Raw genomic sequence first — 15,727 nt, 5'->3', positions numbered from 1 at the left:
CAGAACTCCCTCCCTCTGGGCCATCTCATAGGCCCTTGGCCAGCCTGTGATTCTGGTTCCAGCCTCTGACCTAGGATATCAGTCATGTGGGTTAAAGCAAGATCATCTATTCAGGCCACTGAAAGGTATGAATGTAGCATGTATTCAGGATATCACACCCAGTATGTGGAAGATTTCAATATTTTTTAACACCATATGCAAGCCCATAAGCTAATCTTTGTGGGAGATAAAGGTGTGGAAAAGATCTGATTCCTGTCATTGAGGAATAATAATAGATGCTGTCTCCAGTTATAAGACAGGTTATGAACAGGGGAATGGAAGAGAGGCAGCGTGTTAGTTCTGCCGAGTTAAGTTTACACTGCAGTTGCTTAACTCAAGGCCGTCTCCATAATGAGAATCCAAGAAGTGAAATTTGTCACTATGGAGGCGGCGGATAAAACCCCATCCCAGAGCATCCCTTGCATGTTCTTGTGTCCTACCCAGTTATGCTGGGCAGAGAAGGGTGGGATGACAATGCAAAGCCAGCCTGTGTTGGGATAGCTGCTTTTGCAAAGAAGATGAAAGCAGGGCAAGGAGAACCCATAGGCATGATCCCAAATGGTTTCTAACTGTTCTCCTGAGGCTGCCCTAAAGCCAGAGAAGCACTTATATAAGGCACTCACCTAGGACTCCTCTTGTCTTCCTGGGGACAAATGCTTTAGGAAGCTTTGAATGGATTCAGTTCTTAAGTCCCCTCAAACTCTGGTCTTGTCAGCAGGCCACCTGACACCGGCCTTTCATGAGTCAGAGGCTGTCTTGGAATTTGTGGATTCAGATGAACTTCTCTTGCTGGGCTCTTTGTGGCACCTTCAATTTCTTTCAAAGCCCTGATGGTTGCTTGAGGAGCCTTCTGCACAACGAGAGCCTTTGTTTCTTTGGGGTCCACAGCCCTCATAGAGCCAGCCTTGTGATCACCATGAGCAAGAGGAAGGCTCGTGGGGAGGGCTCCCACGGCAGCTTTGCGGACGTGGTGACCCCTTGGCTTCAGGCATATGATTCCCAGAGCAGGGTGAGTCAAGTCAAATGAATAGCAAGGAATGCTTTATGTAGCCACAGTAGATGCTGTTCTTCTAAGGTTCATTTTGGTCTAATGTTCAAATTGACCAATCATTTAGCCACAAAACTCAAAATCACCATGTAACCGTGATTTTTAAAGATCATCTTTGAAATATATTTAGGCTGGTCATCAGCCTTCAGGGGGCACAAAAACCAGCTCACATACCCTTCCAAGAGAGTGCAGTCATCTCTCCAGTCCCACCAGCAGTGCTGCTGCAGCCCCATTGGACCGAGGAAGAAGTGGGGGAGGAACCAGAGGCATTCGTCCAAGAACTGCTCCCTCCTGGCCAGAAGAACCTGACTAAAAGGGATATGCGCAGGAATTGTCTTCCATGACCAAATGGCCTAATTTCTCATTTATAAAACCAACCATCATTGGTTGGTTTTAAATGGAGAATTGGTAGTGGATTCTACTGTTGCCAGGCCAAGACTCCCAACCTAGTTAGAGACGGGGAGAAGGAGTTACCTACCACCGCTTTTCACCCAGGGTTTCTGATCCTCCTTAGCATCTCCTCTCCTTCCTGGGAGCCCCACATCACCACTCCACTCTATTCCTAAATCCTTGACTTGAGCCCTTTCTCTCTGACAGAACAAAGCCGAGAGACTGGAGTTTCCACAATCTCCTCCCTCAAAGGCAACGTAGGGCACAGAGGGCTGGTGGGGAGTGGTCGTGGGAGAACTTGATTTCTAAAACAGGATTGCTAAATCCTCTGGAAATAGCTTCTTCAGAAAGGTGTTGGTCCCAAAGGGTTTGTTGCAGCCCCAGCTAACTCCTGTACCTTGTCCACCTTGCCTCTGAGAAGCCCCAAAGGAGAGGAGACAACGGAATTTAGAGTCGCCTGTGTCTGAGTTGTGATATGTAACGTGTTCACCCTTATGCAATCCAAGGTGAAAGTTATTTGCTATTATCCCTTTCTCATCCCTTTTAATTTGATGTAAGGGACTTTCCGATCTCAATCATGAATGGTAGGTCCCTGAGCCTGGTAAAGATGTGACAGGAGAGAGCAGCCTTCTTCAGTCTTTCCCCTGAAAGAAAGAGACTTGCACAGAGGCCCATAAAAGCAGGAAGGCACAGATAAAACCAACTTCAGATGGGCCGTTCTCTTCAAGATACAGAACATAATGGGCTTAGTGAGAAAGGCCCCAAAGAACCACCGAGCACAGGGCCAGGCAAAATAAATAAAAAATACTACAAATAGTTGCATTTATTGTGTCTTTACCATGTGTCATTACGCTAAGTGCTTCCTTACAGGACTTAATTTAATCCGCAGAATAATGCCACGAAATAGGCATGATAATCCTTATCCCTATTATTCAGGTGAAAAGCTGAAGTGTAGGGGGGTCACATGACCTACACATGACTTGCTCTGCTAACTGGGCAAACCAGAATTTGAACCCAGTGAGTCTGTCTTAAGACCACTCTCATGGACAGATGAGTAAATAATAATAATAATGATGATAAGGATAAGGATAAAAAATAAATAACAGGGGGAGATACATGGTAAAACTTAGGTGGATGGAAATGCTGTGGGTCAATAAGAGGGAGGGGTAAGGGGTATGAGATATACGAGGTTTTTTTCCCCTTCTTTCTTTTTCTGGAGTGATGTAAATAATCTAAAAATGACCATGGTGAATAATACACAACTATGTGATGATATTGTGAGCCACAGATTGTATAATGTGGTTGGACTGTACGTGCGTGGATATTTTCCAATAGAAATATTTAAGAACAAAAAATCACTTTGTGGTCCCTGCTACAATGGTTGCCTGGTGAACCACAGCCTTTTGCTCCCTTGCCTTAATCTCAATTTGGCTTTAGAGCCAATTGCCCCACTTTCAGCTACTGAGCACCCACCCCATGGGCTTCCCCTGCAATGAGCCCCCTCCCTGCTCTGGCACAGTTTCTTTCTGCTCCCCCAGAGCCCAGAAGTCCATTCTACGCTGTTAATCTAGGGCTAAAGAGAACTAAGCTTGCAGACTCTTTTGTTCCCTGAGCAAATTCCATTTCCCTTTCCATTGTCCCAGGCTTCTAAGTGATGTAACATTACACCCAGCATACCCTGCTGTTAAAAAGAAACATCCATGGAAGTTGGCAAATTATCACTTACTGCTCTATGAATGACTGCTCTATGAATGATAAAGTCGCAGGAAATGAGTGGAAGCAATGCACCTGGTGTAAATAATTACAGGCTAGAAAGAGGGAGGAAAGAAGGGATGCGGGCAGGCCAAATACAGCTGAGTGCGGGATGAAGAGATTTGAAAATGCTGGGAGTGGAGTATTGCAATTGAGGATGTTACATAGGCAGGCACTTTTAATCTCTCTCCTTCCCACCCCCAGCATTCCACCTCCTCCATCAGCTTCTTCATTTAGGCTTCTTCTTTTTTTTTTTTTAATCTTTGCTTTTCCTCATCTCTGATCGAGATGAAAACTGAGGCCTCAATGCTCACTATCATCCCTTCAACTGCATGTCTTCACCTCTTTACATTTGAAAGCAATATTTACATTGTGTATCTAGAAAAGAACTTAACACTCTTCAACCTGCCCTGTGCCTATTAAATTAGTGAAAATTATATAAAATCAAAATTAAATTTCTCATGTGCACTAACCACACTTTAACTGCCTGACAGCCACATGTGGCTAGTGGCTCCCAGACTGAACAATGCAGATATGGAACATTTCCATCATCACAGAACTAATACACCAAAATTATTGTCCCAGTACTGATGACATCCCATTGGGGCAAACTTCTAAAGATAAAAGATAAAACTTTTTTTTTAACATTTTAAATTGTGAGATATAAGAAATATACAAAAAAGCAATAAATGTTAAAGTACATTGTAACAAGTAGTTATAGAATAGATTTCAAAGTTTGCTATGGGTTACAGTTCTCCAAGTTTAGGTTTTTCCTTCTAGCTGATCCAAGACACTGGTTACTAAAAGAAATAGCAATACAATGACTGAGCAGTCCTATTCATTTGTTAAATCCTATCTTCTCTGTTATAACTCTTCCTTCTCCTTCGATCCTTCTCCCAATCTTCAGGGGTCTTTGGGCTATGCCCATTCTAACTTTTTCATGTTGGAAAGGGCTGTCGATAATATGGGACAGGGGAATGGAAATAGTTGATGTTCCTGGAGAGGCTGGCCCCTCTGGGTTTCAGAACTTATCCAGCCTCAGAACCATCTGGAGGTTGTAGTTTTCTGGAAAATAATGTTAGTGCGTGAAAATTTGTAGAATCTCAGATAGATCCCTAGGTATTCTTTAGGGTTAACAGGAATGGATTTGGTTGGGGTTTGGCAAATTATGGTAATTAGCAATATCTAACTAAAGCTTGCATAAGAGTAGCCTCCAGAATATCCTCTCAACTCTACTTGAATTTTCTTAGCCTCTTGATATCTTATTTTGTTACATTTCTTTTCCTCCTTTTGGTCAGGAAGGTGTTGTTGATCCCATGATGCCAGGGCCAGGCATCCCTGGCATGTCCCACGTGTGGGGAGACTCTCACCTCTGGATGTTATGCCCCACATAGTGAAGGGTAGTGATTTTCCTTGCAGAGTTGAGCTCACAGAGAGAGAGGCCACTTCTGTGCCACAAAAGAGGTTTTCTGGAAGTGACTTTTGGCATAACTATCGGTAGGCTTAGCTTCTCTACTGTAGAAATAAGCTTTATAAGAGAAAGGCTCAAGATTGAGGGTTTGGCCTATTGACTCAGGATTCCCTAATCTTTGAGACAGTTAAAAAAATACACTTTTAACAGTAGGTAAATATACCCCCCCCCAGGCGGCCCCACCACTTTCGGTTTAAAACTCGGCTCCGTTTGGATTGAGAATCACTAGAGCCCACCCAGCCAGAGACCTTTGGAGATGAAGAGGGGAAATGCCCATGGGAGAGTTTCATGAAACAAGAATCCGGGAGAGAAAGCTAGCAGACATTGCCACGTTCACTATGTGTCTTTCCAGGTGAGAGAGAAACCCTGAACGTCATCAGCCTTTTTGAACGAAGGCTACGAAGGTGTGTGCAAGTCCAGGGGACTCTGGCTGAAGCTGATCAGCCAGCCCATAGCAGCAGCACCGCTAATCTGATGAGATCTGTAAGAAGACAATATTCCATTGGCTCAGGAAACTATGCTGTATATCAAACCTATCAAAAACAATGTCTACAAAAACATACCTTGATGCATTCATCAAACTCACAAAAAGCTCTCTAGTATTCTTCTGAAAATATAGTTGTTGTTTTTCTGTTGTAGTGATGACATACGGACTCTTTTTTTTAAAGAGCCTTGCTTTTGTTTACATTTTTTCCACTAGGATGGAAGTCTACAGAAGTATTTCTAAAATCTGGCTCTAAAATAGGCATCCCTATAGCTCAAGAAGAGGATAAATTACTCACCCTTACCATTGAGACAATTTATTTCATGGAAAAGTAGAAAAGAAATTCAAGGAAAGGCCAAAAGAGATATATGTTACAATATCACAAACTAAAATTCTGATTAAGAGTTTTCCAATCCATTTTAAATGAAATATTTATCATCAAGGGAGGCAAATGCCTCCCTCAAAAGATAGATTTCTCTTCTGCTTAGAAAATTATTTATTATTTATGTTATTTTAGCACCATTATTGACTATTAATTATTTCAAAATCACTTAGAACTCTTTTAATTCAATATATTTCTGAGACTTTTCTTACTAACAAAAATAGAAGTTAAGAAAAACATAATTTTAAAGATAAAACACTGTCAGGAATCTGAATAGATGGTGCACTGGATATGTCTTGCATAATTTAAAGAAAAATAAGGTACATTTAGATAATGCTTTATAGTTATCAGCACAAACACATCTGTCAGTGATGTGGATATGGCTAATACACAAACAAGCTTCCAATCTAAACTGACTTTCAGTTGTTGAGTACTTACTGTATACTCTATGCTTTACATACATTATCTTGTTTAATCCTTAGAAAAACCACCCAAGATTTCTTAGAAGACAATAGCTAATTGGCTCAGAAAATCACTGCTGTATATTAAACCTACACAAAAAAATCTAAAACAATGCTTTTACAAATTTTCCAACTTTCATGCACACGCAAAAACTGTCTGCTATATGTCAGAAAAACAGTTTTCAAATTTTCTCTTTTCATTTTTAAAAGATAATAAGCAACCTGTATTTAAGGGGTTTAAATGACTTGCCCAAAAGCAAAAATAGGGTGACAACTACATGTTTTGAGCACAGACTTTGGTTGTGTTAGGTACTTTATATACATGCAATCACATAATCTCATCTAATCTTGCCAACTGTTCCATGAGCCTGGTATCATTATACCTCCTTTTTTAATTTAAATTTTATATTTTCTAAATTATCATATGATAAAATTGACTTAAAGAAAAAAACAAAACTCGGCTCCTTTTGGTAACCGCGTAGCTGATGTCTTCCAACTCCCTCTCTCCAGGAATAGTTCATATGCTGAGGGTGAAGTGACGGTGGGGCATCTTCATCATGTGACAGCCTCTGTCCTTGATGGTCTTTGAATGTTGGCTCTGCTATATCCACTGCTGATGTCCTTGGTCCTGTTGGGGTCTCCAGTGTATATGCTCCAGCCCATCTGTTGATGGTGTCCCTGTGTTGTAACTGAGAAAATTTGCCTTGTTTGCAGCCTGTCCATTGCCTCCAACTCTTTTTAGGGGCAGAGAGAACTACTGGATACTCTTGCAGACCTCTCCGTAGTGGCACTGCCCTCAGATCCTTCCGTCTGGTCACCTCCAGAGAAGAATTCCTCAGCTCTCCGATTCCCACAGAGTCAGTCTGTGGTTTCTATTTCCCAATCCCTCTTTCAGATTTAGCTCAGATTGGTGGGATCTGTGCCCATTCTAAGGGGTCCAGAAAACCTCTCTCTATGCGGAAGCAGCAAACTTCTTCTAGAAAGGGCCAGCAAACTTCTTCTAGAAATGTCTTAGGCTTTGGGGGTTATGTAGTCTCTGTTGCAACCACTGGGCCATGCTGTTCAGCCACAGTCAATACACAAACGAATGGAGGTGGCTGGGTTCCAGTAAGACTTTATTGTAAAAAGGTGTTCTTGGGCAGGCCACAGTGGCTCAGCAGCAGAGTTCTCGCCTGTCATGCCGGAGAGCCCGATTCGATTCCCGGTACCTGCCCATGCAAAAAATAAAAATAAAAAAAAGATGTTATTTCTGCAGGCTGTGGTTTGCTGACCTCTAGTTTTAGTATAAAATCTAGGTTCTAAGTCCTTCAGTCTTTGGCCCTTAGTACTTAGAAACAAACTTTTGGTATTTAAGAAAAAAAAAATCTTCCAAGTGCCTAGCCTTTCCATTTGAAAGTCAGCTAACTCTGCTATAGATTTTTAAAACATCTTCCTTTGAACTCAAAAGAATCTCCACCTCTCTTGCGGGCATATTAGTCCTACCCCAGTGGAAGTGCATCTAAGACGTTCCCATGGATGTTTAAGTGGTAAGAGAACGAACAAAGGTAAAGGGATTAGAAAATAATTAAATTCATAATTTATATGTGCTAGAAAAATAGAACCGGCAATTCTTATCTAACAGCTGTTATCGGACAAAGGCAGCGGATTATTTTGCTGATGTGCTCAATGACCAGTTCCTGAGACACCAGGGTTTCAAAGAAAGAAAAAGTTTATTACTGGGCATGTAGTAGGAGAGCAGATGGCCTATCTGGTCAAAATCTGTCTCTCTCAGTTCAGGTGGTTCAAGGTTTTTATGGACTTTAGCAAAGGGAGATGAGGTCATTATAATTTCAAATTGCAAGTTCTAAGTAGAAAAGGTGATGGAGTTATTATTATCATTTCAATAGGAGAATGTAGCCAGAAAGGAAGGGAGGCAGAGTCTAGCTAATACAATTTACAAATGTAAGGGGCTGGAACAAGTTAACAGGGAATTTCAAATTCTTCATTAGCTTTGGGGCCTTCGCCCTACAAATTACTTTAAGAAAATAACCAGGCAAAGGGAATAACAGCTGTTACAATCACGAAGGCACAAGAGAAGGACTTTTACAATCATTTCAGTTATCAGGGCAGTGGAATTGTAGTTCGGGTATTAGAAGTATTCCCCTCTGTCTACTCCGGTATACCAGAAAGCAAAAAGGAATATCTATACACTGATTCTGTTACCAGACAAAGGCCGTGGATTCTTTTGCCCGATGCGCTCAATAACCGGTTCCTGAGACACCAGGGTTGCAGAGAGAAAGAGTTTATTAGTAAGCACGTAGTAGGAGCGCAGATGGCCTATTGGCCCAAAATCTGTCTCCCCAAACTGTACTAATTCAGACTGTTTTATTAGAGAAAAGATGGGCGGGGTTTAGGGTAATGAGCCCAGTGGCCCCAGGTGATGTCATTAGGGATGATCTGATTACCGAGCATGTGCAGATGGATTACGTGCTTAGTCACAACATGTGTAAGAAAACGGTGGCGTGAAGTGCAGGTGACTTGCAGGTGCAAGTCCAAGCCACTGCGCATGTGCGGCCGGCCCGTCTGGTGAGATCAGTCTGGGTCCTCAAGACGACTTTAGATTCAGGGAGGGTGGGTTAGTGCTGGGCTGACCCAAGACCTTTTGTTAATAAACATGAGGGGCTGTGTTTTGTGATTACGAGACTCTAAAGTTGAAAAATTGGATAACATTCAAATCAAGGTTAGCCACAAGATTTCACCAGCACACGGGCAGAAGATAAGGGCTATTCCATCATCATCAGAGATCAAGGCAGCTGGGTGGCAATGTAAAGATTTCAGGCATTCCCCCCCAACCCCACCCCGTCTACTCCAATATACCAGAAAGCAGAAAAGAATATCTATATAATGATGTAGTTATCAAAATCGTCTCTTAAATCCTATTTCTCGGTTACAAAATGATTTTTGAAGATTAAACGAAAAAGGCTACTTTGTGAAATGTGCCTTGCATTGTCAGGTGTCCACCCCTTTCCATTCCTAAACATCTAGAATCAACACCATGTGATGTCATTTGAACAAAATTTGGAAGACCCATTCTGTCTCAAAGTACCTGCACTCATCATCTTATTGAGTTAAATGTATTCCTTTGTCCATTGTTTAAAAATAATCATTTTTAGCTTTTTCTTAAAACCACATGATTTCTCTTTGGGAAGAAGCCATCAGCAGACAGGTTTTGAAGTGAGAGGAAGCAGCATCCTCTGCCAGAAAGTACTGCTTGTCCACAGTAGAGGAAAGGAAAGTATACTGAAAATGAAAGTGGGAGCAGCTAAAAATGCCAAATTTCACCCACCTCCCCTCCATGAGTCAGGATTATAGTGACAGTAAACTAAGTTAGTCAAAAGGAGAATTTTTATTAGTTCAGAGGTGTCTACGGTCGAACAACTAATTTGTGAGCTGGGCAGGAATGTTGCTGGGCTTCAGGAACAGCCGGCACCAGGCACCTGCCCAGTACCCCTGCTCTTCCCATCTCTGGAAAGATTTCTTCTTGGCTGGTTAGAACAGCTCCCTCCTTGGGGAAGGGAAAATGGCTGCTGACAGTTCCTAAGCTTCCATTCCCTTCACCACTGCCATTGGTGAAACAGAGATTCCTTTTTTCACTTCCCATTTTTAAAACCCCAGGAAAGGACTGTGATTGGTCCAATGGGGTCATTACCCACCCAATCAACGGTGGACAGCCTGGAGGCAGGGGCGGGGGCAGCTGTCACACTTAAGCTGCAGACGGGCGGGCGAGGGAGACGGTACACACGTCGCCCCATCCACCCAGCCCATCACCGTTTTGCCTGGAAGTGGCTCAGCATGCCCTCCTCTTTCATCCTAGGACAGGGCTCGAAGAGTAATGCTTTTTATTTTCATCAGCTATAAAACTTATTTGTTGGCACTCTGAATCAAAGCTAGTGGATTCTGTTCTCGGGAAAACTTTGTGGTTTGAGTTGGTAGCTTGGAAACCTCGACTATCTTTTTGAAAGCGTTATGTGATCTGTGGGTCTTTGTTCTGCAGTGAAGCCATGCAGTGAGATGAGAGAGCGATGAGTTCCACAGGCGCACACACACGCGCGCACACACACACGCACTCGTTCTGGGCATGTCACTTGGCTCCTGTCGTGCTCTGTTTCTTCACTTGGCTATTGAGCCTGCCTGATGTGGACGCCAGCAGCCAGTCTGGTGTTCCCTGGGGCTGAGGATCTAATGTCAGGAAGCCACGATTCGATTCACATTGAAGATGGATATTAAATCTTTTTACTCAGGGTCTTGTCAAGAAAAGCAAATCTGCCTGCTCTCAGGGCACAGAGAATGCCCCTTCCCGTAACAACAGTTGTCTTTTTCCATCGCTGTTGAAGGCACTGTCTGCCACCAAGCCTTCGAGGTGATTGTGCCAAGGTCAATTCCACTGATCTTTTTCAAAGATAACCCAAAGAGGCTTAAGTTAACATCTGACCTTTAAGGAGCTTTATCTTTGGGGAATGAAGCTAATTAAAATGCTAAAAGGCCATTAAAAAAATATTTAGATCAAAACCCAGGGAAAAGATGAAAACACAACTTATAGCAGCTAGGAATAGCCATATAAAATTTCCAAACGGCAAGTCAGATTTGTCATCACACAGTTGAGCTTAAAGTGAGGATTCTGGAGTCAAAAAAAAAAAAAGAGCGGATTCCAGCCCTGCCTGTGCCCTCTCTGGTTGTGTGGCCTTGTGCAAGTGTCTCACTTTCTCTCAGCTCTGTTTTCTTCTCTGTAACATGGGTTGCTGAGCAGAACAAATGAGTGTGGGCATGTAAAATCCTGTAGCTTTTTATGTCCTAATATTACTGTGGACATTTTCAAGAATAAGATTTTACTTTATTTGCCCCATCATCTTGATGGATGAGTGGGATCCCTTGACAAAGTGGCTAGTTCTCACTATGCCCAGAACTCAGATAAACCTCTTTAGATTCTGCGATGGCTCAGCTTTGGACTGGACGTTACTGGCATAAATGCAGCAGCAGCAGCACCCCAGCTGTCCCTGTACTTGACCATCTGCTCAACGTACACTTTATGACGGATCTGCTACTGCTAAAGCCATCCTGAGGACGTGGTGACACGCGAAGAGGGATGGCAATCTTTCCAGAAAAGCTAGAAACATTTCTGCCTCTTAAATTCCTCTGTAAATAATTTTCAATTCAAAGAGATACTTTTGATTATTAAATGTTTTCATCAAAGCATTGTTCTCTTTTTAATTAAAAAATATATGTTACAAGAAAGAAACACAAACATTCTTAACATATGCTCATTCCATTCTCTCTATATAATCAGTAATTCACAATATCATCACATAGTTGCATATTCATCATCATTATTATTTCTTAGAACATTTGCATCAATTCAGAAAAAGAAATAAGACAACAGAAAAATAAAATGAAAACAGCAAGAAAAAAAATTTATACATACCATACCCCTTACCCCTCCCTTTTACTGAACACTAGCATTTCAAACTAAATTTATTTTAACATTTGTTCCCCCTATTATTTATTTTTATTCCATATGTTCTACTCGTCTGTTGACAACGTAGATAAAAGGAGCATCAGACACAAGGTTTTCACAATCACACAGTCACATTGTGAAAGCTATATCATTGTTCAATCATCCTCAAGAAACATGGCTACTGGAACACAGTTCTACATTTTCAGACAGTTCCCTCCAACCTCTCCATTACATGTTGGATAACAAGGTGATATCTACTTAATGCGTAAGAATAGCCTCCAGGATAACCTCTCGACTCTGTTTGGAATCCCTCAGCCGTTCATGCTTTGTCTCATTTCACTCTTCCCCCTTTTGGTTGAGAAGGTTTTCTCAATCCCTTGATGCTGGGTCTCAGCTCATTCTAGGATTTCTGATCCATGTTGCCAGGAAGGTTCACACCCCTGGGAGTCATGTCCCACGTAGACAGGGGGAGGGTGGTGAGTTTGCTTGTTGTGTTGGCTGGAGAGAGAAGAGAGGCCACACCTGAGCAACAAAAGAGGCTCTCTTGGGGGTGACTGTTAGGCCTAATTTTAAGTTGGCTTGACCTATCCTTTGTGGGGTTAAGTTTCATATGAACAAACCCCAAGACTGGAGGCTCAGCCTATAGCTTTGGTTGTCCACACTGCTTGTGAAAATATCAAGAATTCAACTTGGGGAAGTTGAATTTCTCCCCGTTCTCATCATTCCCTAAAGGGGACTTTGCAAATACTTTTCCACTCACTGATCAAATCACTGTGGGATTCATTGGGGCATCACTCTGGACAAACCAACAAAATTTCATGTCCTACCCAAGGTTCCATGTACTTATGGTGTTCAATCAACTATTACATAAGTTATATTAGGAGATGCACTAGTCAAAATATAAATTTTGTACCAAGTAAACGTTTTTTGCAAAGCATTGTTCTTTATAATGGTTTTCTTTTCATTCATTTATGTGATGATTGAAGCTATCTCTTTACCTGTTGACAAATATCACAGAGCCATAGGGACTCTGAGATGGCATGAAAAGATGGCCATGAATTCTTCCTGGGAGCGTTCAGTCTAGTTCCAAAGACCTCTGGACCCTTGCTACTGAGAGCTTGGTCGGTGGACCCAGTAGCAGCTTTGACATTTCCTGGGTTTGTCAGAATTGCAGAAGCTCTGACCCCACCCCAGACCTGCAGGCTCTAAATTTGCATTTTAACAAAATCCCCAGGTGGTGCTAACGTTCCAAAGCAGCAAAGGCAGTGCTAAGAGGGAAATTTATTGCCCTAAATGCCTATATCAGAAAAGAAGAAAAGGCAAAAATGCAGGAATTAACTGTCCACTTGGAAGAACTGGAGAAAGGACAGCAAACGAATCCCAAAGCAAGCAAAAGGAAAGAAATAACAAAGATTAGAGCAGAAATAAATGAAATTGAAAACATGAAAACAATAGAGAAAATCAATAAGACCAGAAGTTGGTTCTATGAGAAAATCAATAAGATTGATGGGCCCTTAGCAAGATTGACAAAAAGAAGAAGAGAGAGGATGCAAATAAATAAGATCAGAAATGGAAGAGGAGACATAACTACTGACCTCACAGAAATAAAGGAGGTAATAACAGGATACTATGAACAACTTTATGCTAATAAATACAACAATTTAGATGAAATGGACAGGTTCCTGGAAAGACATGAACAACCAACTTTGACTCAAGAAGACATAGATGACCTCAACAAACCAATCACAAGTAAAGAAATTGAATCAGTCATTCAAAAGCTTCCTAAAAAGAAAAGTCCAGGACCAGACGGCTTCACATGTGAATTCTATCAAACATTCCAGAAAGAATTAGTACCAACTCTCCTCAAACTCTTCAAAAAAATCGAAGTGGAGGGAAAACTACCTAATTCATTCTATGAAGCCAACATCACCCTCATACCAAAACCAGGCAAAGATATTACAAAAAAAGAAAACTACAGACCAATCTCTCTAATGAATATAGATGCAAAAATCCTCAACAAAATTCTAGCAAATCGTATCCAACAACACATTAAAAGAATTATACATCATGACCAAGTAGGATTCATCCCAGGTATGCAAGGATGGTTCAACATAAGAAAATCAATTAATGTTCCTTAACTCTTGAGAAGCGACTCTCCTGAGTGGCGGCTCTTAACCTCAGCTGCACACTGGAATCACTTGGAGAACTTTAAAAACCGCTGCCTGGGTTCCACTCACCAAGATCCTGACTTAATTGGCATTGGATTTTTAAAATCTCTCCAGCTGGTTGTAATGCACAACCAAGGTTGAGAACTTGTGCTCCAGGGAGCTTCTTTCCTCTTCCTCTGCTTATCACTACAATACTTTTTCTCTAAAAGTGAAAATCTCTGTAATTATAGTTGAGGCTCATCTCCTGTTGCTTATATCATAACAGGTGATGCCCATTTTCTAGATGATGCCCCACAATTGGAAGATTCACTTTGAATTTTAAAAGGAATCTTTATGGAGTTCTTCTGAGCCCTTGCCAAGGTCTGCAGATTCCTCTTTTACTGTGAAGTCCAGAACTAAGCACAGTCATCCAGTCAGCCCTAAACAGCGCTGAGCATCAACATAAAGGACTTTTGTATCCTTCTGAATGAAAAGTACTGTTACAAATAAAGTCAGACCATTTCAATGGGAAGGGGGTGGAGGGGCTGCTTTAATGGCCAAGCAAAAGATTTTCTCATGCCTACACTCAGTCTGGGAGTGAATGGGGCAGTTATAAAAGAAGAAAACGTACCTCTCTAGTTTTGAGCTTTCCTAATACAGCGATAAGTGGGTTGTTACTTAACCAAATAATTAATAAGCTTTCGTGCATCCGTAATTCACAGGTGTTTAAACAGATTAAGTTCACCTGTATGGGCCCAAGACCGTTCAACCGATTCAGTTAAATTGGCTGGTGTCATGAGCCTAAAAGTAAACGGACCCTTAGAGCTTAGAGACAACTGGCAACCTAAGACCAGTGGCCTCCAAATCTGACAACTCAACTTACAGGAATCACTCGGGCTACTTATTAAACATATATAGATGTCTGAGCAAAGGTGTTTGCAGTTTTTAAAAAGCTAGGTTAGTGCTTCTCAAACTTTAATGTGGGGTCCTGTTAAAAATTCAGATTCTCAGTCAATAATAGGTCTTGGGTAGGGCCTGGGATTCTGCATTTCCAAGAATCTAGAACATAATGTGCTGTTTCTTCATGGACCACAGTTTGAATAGCAAAGCTCAAGAAAATTCTAATAAACCAGTTTGGGAACCGGAAGTTGAGGCATCTAAAATGCTACCTGGAATATTAAAAAGCTCATCTTCCAATGTTTACCTGCTCAGTGTGTCTATTCCAGTGGTGTACAGGCTGATGTAAAGTGTGAGTGGGCAAACTCAAATGTAGTTGGTGGGAGAAGCCCAGTTGAGAAGGTTTAATTATTTTTATGCTTTGCCATTATAAGCTGAGAGTGGGATTGAGCTCCTTTATTTCTCCAGTGATCTTTAGAGTTCCTCTCAGCAAACGCTAAGGCAGTAGGAACCATTGCTTTAAATTCACATTATTTTAGTTGATGTATCTGGAGCACGATGATAAATTAATCATGACGTCTGCTCTGATTCACAATCATAGTGTAGTCCAATTTACACTTCACATTTGCAGGGCTGAAATGCGATGCATTAAAACGGTGTACACATCACAGATTTTTCTATTCAGTGAAGCCATGGAAGGAGGCGCTGTCTCCGCCTTTTCATTTAAGCATCTGCCTGTAGGCCCACGGCCAACAGTGAACCCGGGTCCTACGCAGAGCCCAGGAAGCAGGGAGAAAGGAGGATTCAGCCGGCAGCATTCTGCCTAATGGGCAAAGCCTAGCTATGAGAAGGAGTAGGAATCGTCGTCAAAAAATAGCTTCCTGGCGTAATGACCAAGGCAGACTTATTCCCAGGAAAGGAGGAACGGCGTGGTGTTGTTACTAAACATAACAGATGGCAGCTGTCTGTGGCTATGTAGGGCACACTGACAAATCCTCCCAGACGGCCACGCCACCGCGTTCCGGGTTGCGGGGAGGGAGGCAGCGGCGGCTCCCAGGCTTTGGCGAGGAGGGAGCTGCGCGCCCAGCTCCGAGGGCGCTCCCGGCTGCGGGAGGAGCATCGGGGAGCAGACTGCGGGAGGACCGCCGGGGAGCAGACTGTGGGA

This window comes from Tamandua tetradactyla, chromosome 12, assembly GCF_023851605.1.
Source record: "Tamandua tetradactyla isolate mTamTet1 chromosome 12, mTamTet1.pri, whole genome shotgun sequence".
NCBI classification, from domain to species: domain Eukaryota; kingdom Metazoa; phylum Chordata; class Mammalia; order Pilosa; family Myrmecophagidae; genus Tamandua; species Tamandua tetradactyla.
The sequence above is the reverse complement of the archived record's forward strand: the minus strand, read 5'-3'. Positions refer to the sequence as shown.